Source organism: Colossoma macropomum, unplaced genomic scaffold, assembly GCF_904425465.1.
Source record: "Colossoma macropomum unplaced genomic scaffold, Colossoma_macropomum, whole genome shotgun sequence".
In the NCBI taxonomy this organism is placed as follows: Eukaryota; Metazoa; Chordata; class Actinopteri; order Characiformes; family Serrasalmidae; genus Colossoma; species Colossoma macropomum.
Window position 1 is genome coordinate 19,057,400 of NW_023494785.1, and position 13,700 is coordinate 19,071,099.

Here is a 13,700-nt window from a genome sequence, read left to right on the forward strand (position 1 = left end):
CTCTATCGTATCCATTGTTTTTGGTGGAATTAAGTGGTTACTATGGCATCTCTACTGTCATTGCTAAACCATGGGTATAGTACTATAGTTCAACCACTGTTACTTTATTATCATATTATCATAGTATCTCCACCATGACATGTCAGTATAACAATATGAAAATAGATACCATAAGATACCATAGTATATCACTTTAGATTCATGGTTAACTGTACAGTCACCATAGTTATTGTAAACCACCATAATAAAACCATGGCAGAATCATAGTATAAACATAGTTACCATAAGGCACCATAATAGTTCATGGTAGATTCAAGGTTAACTATGCTCTAACCATATTGGCTATGAACTATCAGAGTATACCATACCATGCTTAATTTTCATAAGAGTAAGAACCAAACAACAGAAACATCTTGCTGTCCTGCAACATGCTATCTAACATCCTGCCAAATGTCATGCTATCTTTAGCCTCCTGTTAGTCTGTGAAGATTTGTGCCACAATTTCCTTAAAGCAGAGAAGCCTGTGTGATTCATATCTTGTGAAATCCCAGCACTAATGGCCACCAAGTGACCTCTACCCTCTCCATTGACCTCAATCAAAGATCAATCTGATACCTGTTTCAGCTCTCATAAGTAAAGAGAGAACAGCCAGTCTAAATCCAGCGTGAGTCTGTAATCAGTTAGGTGTGCGCCTCTGTGTGTGTGCACAAGTATTCTTTGTTGATGCTTTGGACAATGGGGCTTTCAAAGCCTGTTTTCCACTCAGCAGGGACCAGAAATCAATTAGCTGGTTTCTTTTATAGATACTCAAATCACTCAGACTGCATTTTAATTTTGTATGTTACTTGGCACATGACAGACTGACCATGACCCAAGCAGAATCACTTATCTCAGATATACTTAGATGTAATCAGTTTGGTCTTTTTTCTGCTCTAACAAATCTGATTGGCTCACGAAAATTTTGATAAGTAGATAATGAATCAGATGACAGGGGTTTTATATAAATATGATTTTTGGTCATTATAAAAAAGTTCCAATGAAAATATTACAGAATGTGAGGCTACAAGTGCATTTACTTTCATGCTCATGACTTAAATAAATAAAAGAGATTGACAAAGCTCTTCTGAGTTGAACACAAATTTTTGGTGGATGTCACCACCCTGGCACCTTTTACACAGATACAGGTCACCATCAGTCATGCAAAAAGGCACAAAACGATGTTTTTACTTAAATTCCAACATGCAAACACAGCATTAACTCACTCCACTGAGAGCCTAGCTGAGCTGCGGTACTTCCAATAGGCTACTTACCTAGTTAGTGAGTAGTAGTACTTGATCGTGGCAAAGAAAACAATGTTCAATTCTGTGAAAAAAAACGAGAAAACTGCAGCCCTGTTAAAAAGTAGGAATATGTTATGTAGGTTAATTAGGCTTTACCCGCTGTGGTAAGCTATAGGTTAATTTAGTAGCTAACAACGTTAGCCAGTCAAATGTAAAGGAAGCAGTTGTGCGTTTTATTTAATATTCAAAATGTTTTTCTCTTATGGTAGTGGGTGGGTCATTTTAGATACAGATGTAGCTGCAATGATGTTGGCTAGTGATGGTAGTCATCCTCACTGTAGTGATGTGTGGGCTTTAATACTTGCTTACTGCCCCCTATCCCCCACCCCCTGCCATGGCTGTATACAGTCCCCCCAGAAATGTAAGTCTGTGATCCACCTTATTTTTCATGTGACCACAGTATTTCGAGATTGTGGCTAAATTGGCTGGTTGTGGAATGGAAATGACATTTATTACTGTTTTTAGTAAAGTCAAAGAAAGTCACCTTATGTTATCTTTTTATGTCCTAATAAATAATATATGAAATTTTGGGACAGTGTACACTTTGCAGCCAGTTTTTAGTGTTTGCCATAAATATCATGATGTGTGTGTGTGTATGTGTGTGTGTTTCTGTTAATAGATTGATTACACACATTGACATACAAGCATTCAAGTCTCCCTATAATGATACTATTTACATTCATATTTAATCTGAAACCATGAATCGCTGTTATAAGCATTTAAGCATTTGCATTGTCTGTTCCACATTTCGCTGGTTCTGTCTTGAAGTCACTTAAATCATCATGTGCGGAAGAATAAGCTGGATAAAGAGATAAAATACTGAACTTTGCATTGCTGTGTACCTAAATAGCTGTATTTGAGTAATGCTACAAACTTAGGCTATATTTATTAAGCCACCATCACATACATAATTGTACATCTGACCGTAAGTATGTATAATACTATCACCATATTACATATATGAAAAAAAAAATTGTAACCCTCTCCTGCTAGCACACACAGAGCTCTCTCTCATTATAGAAATGTCCTCTGGCCTGCCACTCAATTATGTTGGCGATACGGTGGATTCCCTATGAAAACACAGACACATTAGCATGCCTGTGGAGCTCTTTCAAAGGTGGAAAGCATAATGCCTGGGCCAAATGAGCGAAAAGGCACCCTCGCCAACAACCACTCCATTCCATTGGACAAACACACGCTTGAGGGGGTTATCACCAGCCACATCATCCATTGACAGGTAGGACACGGACAAGGGCGTTCATGCAGTGGCAGCCTGACAGAAGCAGCAAGGGGCTACCATGCTCCCTGTGTTAGCACCCTTAGCTTGTTTGCAATGCAAATGCTGCGTGAACTCTGAAGCTAACTAGACAGAGGCAGACGGCAAGAGAGCGCCACATGCAGTGCTGAAGCAACACACAGCCACTGAGGGGAGGGAAAAACTGATAGCCCATGCAGTTCTGCAGGGAGGGGGTGCTCTAAAATTACTGCATCCTCTCATCTTTTAGTACTTGCAAACGCTGAGTTCTGTAGGGACATTAGGATAAACCAGACAGTCAAGCCCTGACAGTCGAATCTAGCAGGCCCTTGTCGACCTGTTCGTGCCATTTTCCCTTTCCTCTCGCTAAGGCAGCATCTTAAGGGCCATTACATTACTATATCAGCTCAAATGAAGTTAGATGAACCCTTGGATGGGTGAGGGATGAAGTCAACGTAAACGTAAACTTCAGTAGCAGAACTTGCCCAGAAATCATTGTGATTTTGCACTTTTTTTTTCAAAACCTGAATGGCGGACTGGTTAAAATACTTTAAAATGCTTCATATTTCAAAACCCTAAAACATTCCGTTTTTGCTATGTTCATCTAGGCTTTTTGAGCCAAACTACCATTGCAATCTGTTACTGCTGATGTAACTTAGTTAGTTAGTGAGTTAGTTTACTCCACTACCTTGCTAGTTAACAACGTAGCTGGCAACAAAAAAAGAAGGGCTATGTACCAAATTTCGTATTCTAAACCTGAAACTTAACAGGAGAATCAGGGACAACTTAGCCAGCCACAGTCTGTCAGCTATGTTAGTTTATTTAGAATTAGTTCTTGATTATTTCCTTGCCAAGGCCAAATATAATTAATATTGTACTTTTTATTCCTGTCAGACGTCCTTCTCTATGTCTTAGTTCAAACAGCGCTAGTGTTATGATAATTGTTATGCTATCATTCATGTATAATGCTGTATTTTAATATGCTTCTCACAATGAACTCCCAAAACTGTTATTATTATTAAAATATTTTTTATTGATTTTCATGCAATATGTGAGGAAAAAAAACAGTGCTTATGAAGTCAGTTAAGACACTGCCATGATCAGTCATATTCTGGACTGAATACAGCCTGCTAGTAAGTGAGAAATGCTTTGATCATGTGCATGTTTTAGGGCATATGTCTACATCTGAATTTGAGCTATGTTCCGATTGCTCTCATGGGATGTACTTGGCTTGGATGAGTGTTATGTTTAGCTTCAAGGCTGTAGTTAGTGAGCTGTGTGCTGGCACTTAACGATCGAGGCCCAGCGTACAGCCACAGGCACGACCTCATGAACTGATTGTATTATCTCATAGACTGCCAGGACAAACATGCTGTCAGAACAGTAATGTTCCTCTGAATGGCCCCAGTTGACGTGCTGGAGAGAGGATGTATTCGTGACAGGGCCAAAGACTTTTTTTTTTTTTTACATGAGATTAGTATTATTCATTTATCTGAATACTTTCTGAGAACATGTGATGCAGGCTTATTTTCAGTTAACCTAAATGAGCTTTGCCATGCTCAGCTAAATCTGTCAACTGGAAAGTCGCTCATCCATTAAAATTCAAAGTATTGAAAGGCACTCAGTGAAGTGAGGGCAATTAATCACTTGTAAGAGATATCATCCTTTCTTTTCCATGCTTTGTTCATCTCGTCTTTGTTTTGTAAAGGGGACCCCGGAGGGTATTAATTTCCCTGACCTGCAAATGCACGAGGCAAGAGGTTGCGGGGCTTGAGAGGTGGGTTTTGTCACTCAATACGACCGTGCCCCTTTTAGACATCCGAACCGTCCAGCTCTGAGTTGACTGCAGGCATTAGGGTGGGATTAAAAATTCAATAATACATGAGCCTGCTGGACGTTAATTAGCTTGTCCAGTCTAGGTTTTTACTCTTACCTTCAGGTTCTGCCATGCCCTTGGGTTCTGTATCATGGCATAGGGAGGAAGAATAAGTGGAACAAGTCTTATCAGTATTCAGCATCCTGTTAGAATTGTATACATAATGACCTGCTAGTTTCATCGCTGTACTGACTGAAGTTTGGCACTGAGAGAAGCTTGTTCACTCCTAGACTTTTTGTTGTAGAAGGTCTACCTTTCTCTCCTTTGGTTCAAACACATACAAAAGGGATCACACTTCAGTAGCCATGCTTAACTTTTTCTTGTTGTCTGATTTAATGAGTAGCTGCATTCCCTATTTTCCTTTCAAGGACCTTTTTGAAAGTTTCTACATGAATGAGCAACATTTTATGTGATTATGTTTCAAGGTTTGGAACTGAAATTTATGGATGTGTGTGACAGTATTCTACTTGATATATGATAATGGATTGCTGTGCTATAATGCTGCTATTCATTGTGCTTCCACCAATCGTGTAATAGATGTGGATTCTCCTGTGTAATATCTGAGATTTGGTTTCAGTCAGTGAGCAATATGAGTTATTTTTTAATGAACAGAGAATAGTATGGTTGGTCATCAATCTGAAGAGGCGGACCAGGAACTGCTAGATTAGATATGCCAGCACAGCTGATTAATAATGCACATAGACTGTATTTCTTTGCCCTCTCTCTCTCTCTCTCTCTCTCTCTCTCTCTCTCTCTCTCTCTCTCTCTCTCTCTCTCTCTCTCTCTCTCTCTCTCTCTCTCTCTCTCTCTCTCTCCCTCAGTATGTGTGCATCAGTCTCTGTTTGTCAAAGAGAACAGGTCTAAAAATAGATGTGCAGATTTCCCAGCACGATTCAGCTAAAATCGCCACACTGCATATTAGATCAATTAGGATGAGAGAAAGGCTGAACTATCAGCCCAGTTGTTTAGCATGTGGTGTCAGAGGACGTTCTGGTATGGACAGACATGGGCATCTGTGTGTGTGTGTGTGTGTGTGTGTGTGTGTGTGTGTGTGTGTGTGTGTGTAACTGTCTGCACTGAGGCTTGTGAACAGTGTGGCTTTGTCCCTAGTGGACAACAAAAATGGCTAACACAACACCACTGGTCAAGAGCTGTCTAACTGACTCTTAAAAAAATAAGGTCATATGCTGTACATCAACACAGAGTTTCTCTCTCTCTCTCTCTCTCTCTCTCTCTCTCTCTCTCTCTCACTCTCTCTCTTTCTCTTTCCCTTCTCTCTAACTCTCACTCCACCACTGTTCACTATGAATTGTTGAAGAGAACTGTGGTGGCTATAGCTATTTGTTTATTTCACTCTTTTTAAAAATGTTTTTACATACTCGTTGCTATGTTCTGTTTCAAATATTCATGGCCTTCATTGATGCTATTCATTTTCTACCTACAGTTGAGTGTATATGTATTTGAACAGTGACACAATTTTTATAATTTTGCCCCTGAACACCACCACAATGGCTTTGAAATGAAGCAGTCAAGATGTGATTGAAGTGTAGACATTAAAAATACTGGTAATATTAATAGGAAATAACAAAAATATTGTATTAACAATTCCTTTTGGAATTTTTACATAGTTCCTCCATTTTCACAGGCTCATAAGTAATTAGACAAACTAACATAATTATAAATGCAAGGATTATTTTTAATACTTGGATGCAGCTCCTTGGCAGTCTGAAGTCTGGAACCCATGGACATTACCAAATGTCGGGTTTCCTCCCTCGAGATGATTTGCCAGGTTTTTACTGCAGCCACTTTCAGTTGCTGCTTGTTTGTGGGTCTTTCTGCTTTCAGTTTTGTCTTCAGTAAGTAAAACGCGTGCTCAACAGCCTATTTGCATAGGATGTAATGTCACTGCATTCTTGTGGTGTTAACTGCAGCTAGAGGGCAGGAAGTTATTTTTTACATAGGAAGCACTGTCACAAGCTCTCAGATTGCCTATGGTTTGTATTGTTTATGGTTGCTCAAATCAATCAAGAAACCACAAGGAATTGAAGTAATTGACTCAAAAACACCAGCAAACATGACTTTACATCTGAGGGCATGAGCTGGTGATAGATTTAAAACTAAAGCTACAGGCAACACAGTCTGGTGCTTCAGGCATTATAATAATAACTGATGCACTATTTAAGGTTGAATGAGAAATTCTGAATAGGAGGCTGACGACAAGCAAGCCAACTTCAGTCTTATGAAGTTGTATGCCTCTGTACTTTTGTATGCTTTCATTTGTTTTCTTGAGTATGCTTATGTCTGCTGCCTCGTTAGCAGGCAAATCTTTCAATTCAGTTGAAAAATCGTGCCTCATCATAACGTCCAACAAATGTTATGTCCTGTTCATACCTTTCTCTTGTAATCTCGTGTAAACTAGCACAGCTTGCCTGCATCTCATCAATTCTGATTTTCACTTCCTGCCTTCCATTTGGAATTCCCGTGTCATCGGAATCACGTGACTGCAAACAACGTACTGGAGGTTCAGGTGACTGAATTTACGTGATTCGCCATTTAGGAACATTCCATTTCTTTTGCCTTAAGAAGCTTATGGGTTGCTTTTCCTGTCTGGTTTGTGTCAATGTCCATCTGTACTGTGAAACGTCATCCTATCAGTTTTGCAGCATCTGACTGAATCAGAGCAGAAAGTAAAGCTGTATACACTTCAGAATTTATCCTGCTACCTCTATCAGCAGTCACATCAATTTACACCAGTGACCCAGTTCCTTTGGCAGCCATACATTCCCGGGCCACAGCTCTGCCTCCACCATGCTTGACAGATGATATGGTATGCTTTGGCTCATGAGTGCTTTCCTTCCTTCTCCATACTTTTCTCTTCCCATCACTGGTACAAATTAATCTTGGTTTCCAGAGAACCTAGTTCCAGAACTGGACAGGCTTTTTTAGATGTTCTCTAGCAAGGTCAAACCTGGCATTTCTGCCAGTGGTTTGCATCTTGAAGTAAAACCTTTATGTTTACATTCATGAAGGCATCTCTTAATTGTAGACCTGATAATTGATACGGCTTAATAATGATACGACAACAATCTCTAGAATGTCTTTGACTTGACTGTAAGTTGTGAAGGGGTCTGGGGCATTTTGGGCCCAGTAGTGTGCACAAGCCCCCTCTGCCCCTAGCGAGAAATTAAGGGAAAGGAAAAAAATCTAATGTATTATTATGGTGTGTTTCTTTATGAGGTTATTTTATATGCATTTAAGGGATAAACAGCTTACAATCAGTAAGGTAATTGTGCTCTGAATAATTATTCTTGCTGTAGTTCAGTGAAAACTAAACTTAAACTTGGCCTTTATTCAAAACTGTTTTACAGGTTAGCTGCTGGGCTGAGGCTAACTCCACTGGGTTGTAATTGCAGAATTACAAAAAATACTTACTTGTTGCATTGAATACAATTCTGTGCTTGTTTATCAGCTTGTGCTTGTTTATCAGCTTGTGCTTATTACTCCCTGGTGCAGGGAGAGCCCTGGATAGTCAAGTCCGTCATTATCTGCGGTCCGACACCACTGGAAGGAGTTTTTCTTCACCATGGAAAGAATTCTGAGATCATCCACTTTAGTTGTCTTCCATGGTCTTTCTAGGCCTCTTAGTGTATTCTTTTTCTTTTTTTTTAAGAATGTATGAAATTTTTGATATGTCATCTCCTGACATCAGCCCATTTGAGCATGCTTTTCATTTACTGAAGACAAAACTAAAGGCAGACAGACCCCCAAACAAGCAGCAACTGAAGGCGGCTGCAGTAAACGCATGGCAAAGCATCCCAAGGCAGGAAACTCAGCATTTGGTGATGTTGATGGGTTCCAGACTTCAGGCACTCTTTATCTGCAAATTATGTTAATTATCATTAAATGTTAGTTTGTCCAGTTACTTTTGAGCCTGTGAAAATGGAAGGAAAAAAAAATAAAAAATGGCCGTATTCCTAAACAGTTAATGTAATATTTTTGTTACATCTCTTGAATTGAAGCTGAAAGTCTACACTTCAGTCATATACTGACTGCTTCAGTTCAAATCCATTGTGGTAGTGTACAGAGGCAAAATCTCAAAAATTGTGTCACTGTCCAAATACTTGCACACCCATCTGTATGTGTTTGTTTTGGGCAAAATTTTAATAATTTAGTACATAACACATTCCACATGACATGCAGGGCACAAGAACAAAATGCGAGCATTGATTTAGATGCATTGAACACCGTAGGCTCCGTCATATTCAATTATTTATATGATGCAAGAAATGGAGGGACATAACCCAAATCCTGCAGTGAGTTCCTTGATGTTAACTGCTTCTGTAAGTGACTTTGCTTAGTCAGACATCACTTCTTGAAATATTTTGTAGATGAGGCCCTTATAACTGTCAGTTGCAGAACTTTCGAGAAGTTTTTTCTTCAGAGGACTTTAGAGTAGGCCTGGTTCCATAAAGTCACTGAGAGTGCATCAGAAATAAATGAGGGTATGCACTAGAAAAGTTTGTGCTTATCAGAAAATATAATAAAGCACACAGTTGGCATGATTATATGACCAAAAATGAAAAAGTCCATAAAATTACTGGAGTATCTTGCTTTAATTACTAATTTGCGGAGGTTACCACAAGAAAAAAGTGCAAGAATGGTGCTTTTCATGAAGGACACAATAAAATGGTATGATTTCCTAATGGGTTTTTGGTCTTAGTTTTAAAAGCAGTGTATGTCCATGTTAGTAATCCTACTTGTTAGTTAAGTTTAATTAATCACAACATAAGTGAGCACCCAGTAATCTAATGACAGAGGATATATGAACGTTTTAAGCTTTATCTGACGTATATGTAGATTAATTAGTCCCATACTACACTACTAAAGCCGTTCTACAGACCTAAAAAGTATCAGCCTACACTGGTCGTATGTAAGAGTTAGGCAGGCTTTCTAAATGCATTTTCCCCAAAGCTCAACTAAGGGTGGGGAAAACTGAGAGAACTAGGAAAGAACTGGCTGCGCTTTATAGGAGCAATTACATGTATTTTAGAAGAATTTTAAAAGTGCCATGCACTTTTTGGACTTTTTTTAGTCGTTCACACTGAAGAACAGCTCTGCATTGGATGAGCTCTTTCTATATTATCAGAATTTGTTTTCAACATGACAATACATGCACAGTATCTACACAAAGTAAGCCATCCTGATATTAAATATAAAATTATCTGTATGAGGATTTACTTACCTTGTCATGGCTTGCAGTAAGGTTGTTTGGTATTAAACCTGTAGGATTAGGCATAAGCTCTGTGCTTTCATCCTCTGATGAAGATGAATAGGCCTAGCATAGGGAGCAGCTGATTTGTTTGGAGACAGAGGGGATGGCAGTAAGTGTCATGCAGCTGGAGCTGTGTTGTGGGCTGTGGGCCTACCTCTGTCAGGATCTATTTGAGGAGCATGCGTTGGAAACGTGGCGCGCGTCTCCTGCTGTTAATTGAATTGCTCACGGCTCAGCCCTCGATCTGAATCTCATTTCAATTGATTTCCCTCAGTCACCCCCTTTACCCCTCAGATAAGCCCCAAGGACTGCACAGACTGAGAGCGTACACTTACACACTTACACACACAAACACACATACCCACAAAGTCTCTCTCAGTTGGAGGTGTGAGAGAGTGTGGAGGGTAATCCTCTGAAAGGGGATGAGAAATTAACAGTGGAGGGGAAAAGCAGGTTGGCTATACCAGAGCTAGCTCGAAGCTCAAATGAAACATCTGTGATGTGGATCTGTATGGCACTCCCACCTCTTCCAATACACAGCATGAACCCAGCTTTAAGGCATTGCTTTTCTATCACCCTGAACTAGTGCGGCTGGGTGGTACTGAAAAAATTCCATTGCACTAGTAAAAAACACCACTATCAATTTGTTTTCAAAATGTATCAGAGTTTCAAGAAGATAGCAGACTATATGATGTCCACTTAGAACAGGTGCATGTTAATATGCATCTAAAACATATATCATACAACATATAGCACATTTTCACCACATTTTTTACCATTTTACTGCTTCCAATCTGTCTTTATCCCTTAGAATTAAACAGGCTGTTTTTGTTAATGTGTCTTAAAAACTGAAATATATGCAAATTGCCCCTGTTCTGATTGGCTACCCTGTATTATTCCACTTTTATTTTTGACTTAGAGTGGTGTGATTGGCTGAGAAGCATTCTATAAAAATCTCCCAATATTGGCACTCTGGCTGCATCTCTGCCTTATTCACCTCTCTGTAACCTGGCACTGACGAGCTGCAGCTATCGACTGACTACTTGTTGTGCAGCTACTCAGTCGACTAGTAAAATAGTATTTGAAATTCATAGATTGATTTTTCATTACCAACTGAAAAAAATGTAGTATATATCTTATCTAAACCTGTATTGCCAGAGTCTGGGCCCTCATCACTCAGCATTGGCAAGGACCACAACATCGACCAGGACCACTTATAATGACAGGAAAGGGTAATTTTGGCAGGCAAAATGACCAACTACAGATCAGCACACAAACTTATAAACATTTTTTCAATCCAGCGACCATATTTTGTTTCTAAAAACCTCTTTACTACTGATGATTACAATTATTTAGATATTATGTTTTTCCAAAACAATCTTAAGCACCCAGCAAATGGCATACGTTGCATTTTAATCAGTTTTGTTGTGTCACACCAATATCGGTATATAGACAATATATCATCCATCAGTAATTTAGGTTCTGCACTAATCTGAGATCTGCTGTCCTGTGTGTAGTGGGGATGTTGGAGAGAGAGGCTGGAGCAAACACAGAGAGATGGAGGGAATGATAAAGAAGAAAGAGGCAGAGAGTGGTATGATGGTAGAAGGGGAGTGAGTCCTGTGACACTTGAAAGAGATGGGATAGAGGCTTACTCTCTTTGTGTTTGGCCCATAGCTTCATCCCTCTCTCCACATCAACTAATTGAAAAAGGGCCAAACTGAGTCACCCAGAAAAAAAAAAAAAGTGTCGGGGGGGGTTGGTTGGCTTATGGGAGGAGGAGTGGGTGTTTCAACCTTTCTAGGTTACATGTCACTCTCAGCACTCATTTTACACACTTTCCTTTCTGCCAGTAGCAGCACTACGTTTTTCATTCTGTTTGCTCAGGTTTTGTTTTAGCTTGAGGTGTGAGAGGTCGAGAAACAGAGTCCTTATCAGTGTTCGACCAGGCTCCCGAAACAGGCACAATATAAGAAATGCACTCAGAATTGACTTCAAACTCAGAACAGAAATTATACTCATTTAAAGGGCCCATGTCATGGGAAAACAGAATGTTTCTCATTTTGGAATGAAAGTGTGAAATGAAAGTTTTTGATGTACTATGTAAGTCTCAAAACAGTTCTTACATGGAAATTTAGCTGCAAAAAAACAGTCTGTTTTGAATTCATTATGGTTGTGATGTCACATATATATATATATGATAGCCCATTCAGCCTGCAGATTTAGCTGCCCATTCATTTTGGAATGATGAGTGTTTTTGGCACACACATTTTCCACATGGGCTTTAGGGAAAGAAATGAAGACTAAAACGTTGATTATGGGTCCTTTAAGATAGAAATTTTCAGCTGAAGAGACTATAATATATCTACATGGATGTGTCTGTGAAGACGAAGAGGAGAAATAATAGTCACAAAAAGCAACATCTGTGTATGTCTCATGTCAGTAAAGTGAACACAGACTTAGATTTTCTAGAAACCCTACTCAGTTCTTGCCATCTTGTTAATCACCCATGAAAGCCATCAATCACGGATATGTGCATGGTCAGTGCGCAGCTCACGAGGCAGCAGACAGGAGGGGAACTGTGCGAAAGCTGAGAAATTGCAAAGCTTTTTTGCCCATTGGGGATTTCTATGCTCAGTGTTCCACACTCATCTAGGCATTACGTGCAGCATAAGGGTAGATGACGCGTTGCTGCAACCTCAGACCAACCTGCGCAACCGCAGTGTCCAAGCCAACATGCAGAGCTTATTTGTTTTGACAAGAGAAAAATGGAGGGAACATGGCTTTGATGTGAGCCCTGGCCCGAGCTAGAAACAAACAAGAGCTAACAGAGGGTGGCTCTAAAAATATATTTAAAAAATTATTTAAAGAAATATTGAATAAAATGTGCCTTTGTCCATAAAAGCTAAGACAAAGTAAATATATGGAAACAATCTTACTTGTGCCAGTCTAGGAACAGGTTAATTGACCAGTTGAACTATGATATACTCAGGATGCTAAACCCTCACCTTTTCAATTCAACAAAGTGAAAGAATGGGAGACAAGTTGTTTTGGTATGACATCATCAAACACTGTACATTTCTCAGTTAATTACTGAATGAGAAGCACATGAGCAGCCAGAGGTTATTGTCAGTCAAAGTGTATTGGAATGCATAGTGTTGTGGGGTTTCTCAAGAATCTAGGACATTTATTTTTTTATGAACTCGACAGTGACATAATAACTGATTCATCTTATCCATCACAATCAAAATGTATGGCATGTCAGAAAAGAGGAGTATATCGTAGTTGCTCTGATTTGTGTGTGAGAGTCTGGAGTAGATTGAAGAAACACGACCTAAAGTATAGTATATCATCATTGTCATCAAACCTTAAAACTATATTTTTTTAATGGCGTTTGAAAATGCCAGCTGTCCATTGCATTTTACACGTGACATTTTGTGACAGTAAAAGAAAATTACATAATTTTTTTCTTAAGTTATAATAATGACGTTATAGACAGGTTAAAAATGATCTGTAGTGTGTCTCATTAAAAACAGCACATTTATTGTGTTAGTTTAACCCAAACCAGCTTTTTGTTATTTAAATGGCATATAGCCTACATTTTTCTTGTACAGTAACATCCAAAAGTCCGAGACCACCGGTGAATGTGCTTTTACATTTTACATGCCTTCAATATAAAGTTTTTCTTTACAAATGACATCATCTGCATACCAATTTGAGTGAAATGAATGTGAAGGTACGATGCTAGCCAGCGCAGGCGCCTTTTCGCTGACATAACAGAACTGTCATTTGGCACTTTCCTCCGGGTGCATTCAGCTGTCCGATGACGTTGCGTAAAGCAACAGTTTGAAAAGATGCGGTGGCACTTCACGGGTCTCGGAGGAAGCCTCTGCTAGTATTTGACCTGCTGATGGTATCATGTGACTGGGGAGTCCTAACTAGTGTGTGGAGTTAGGT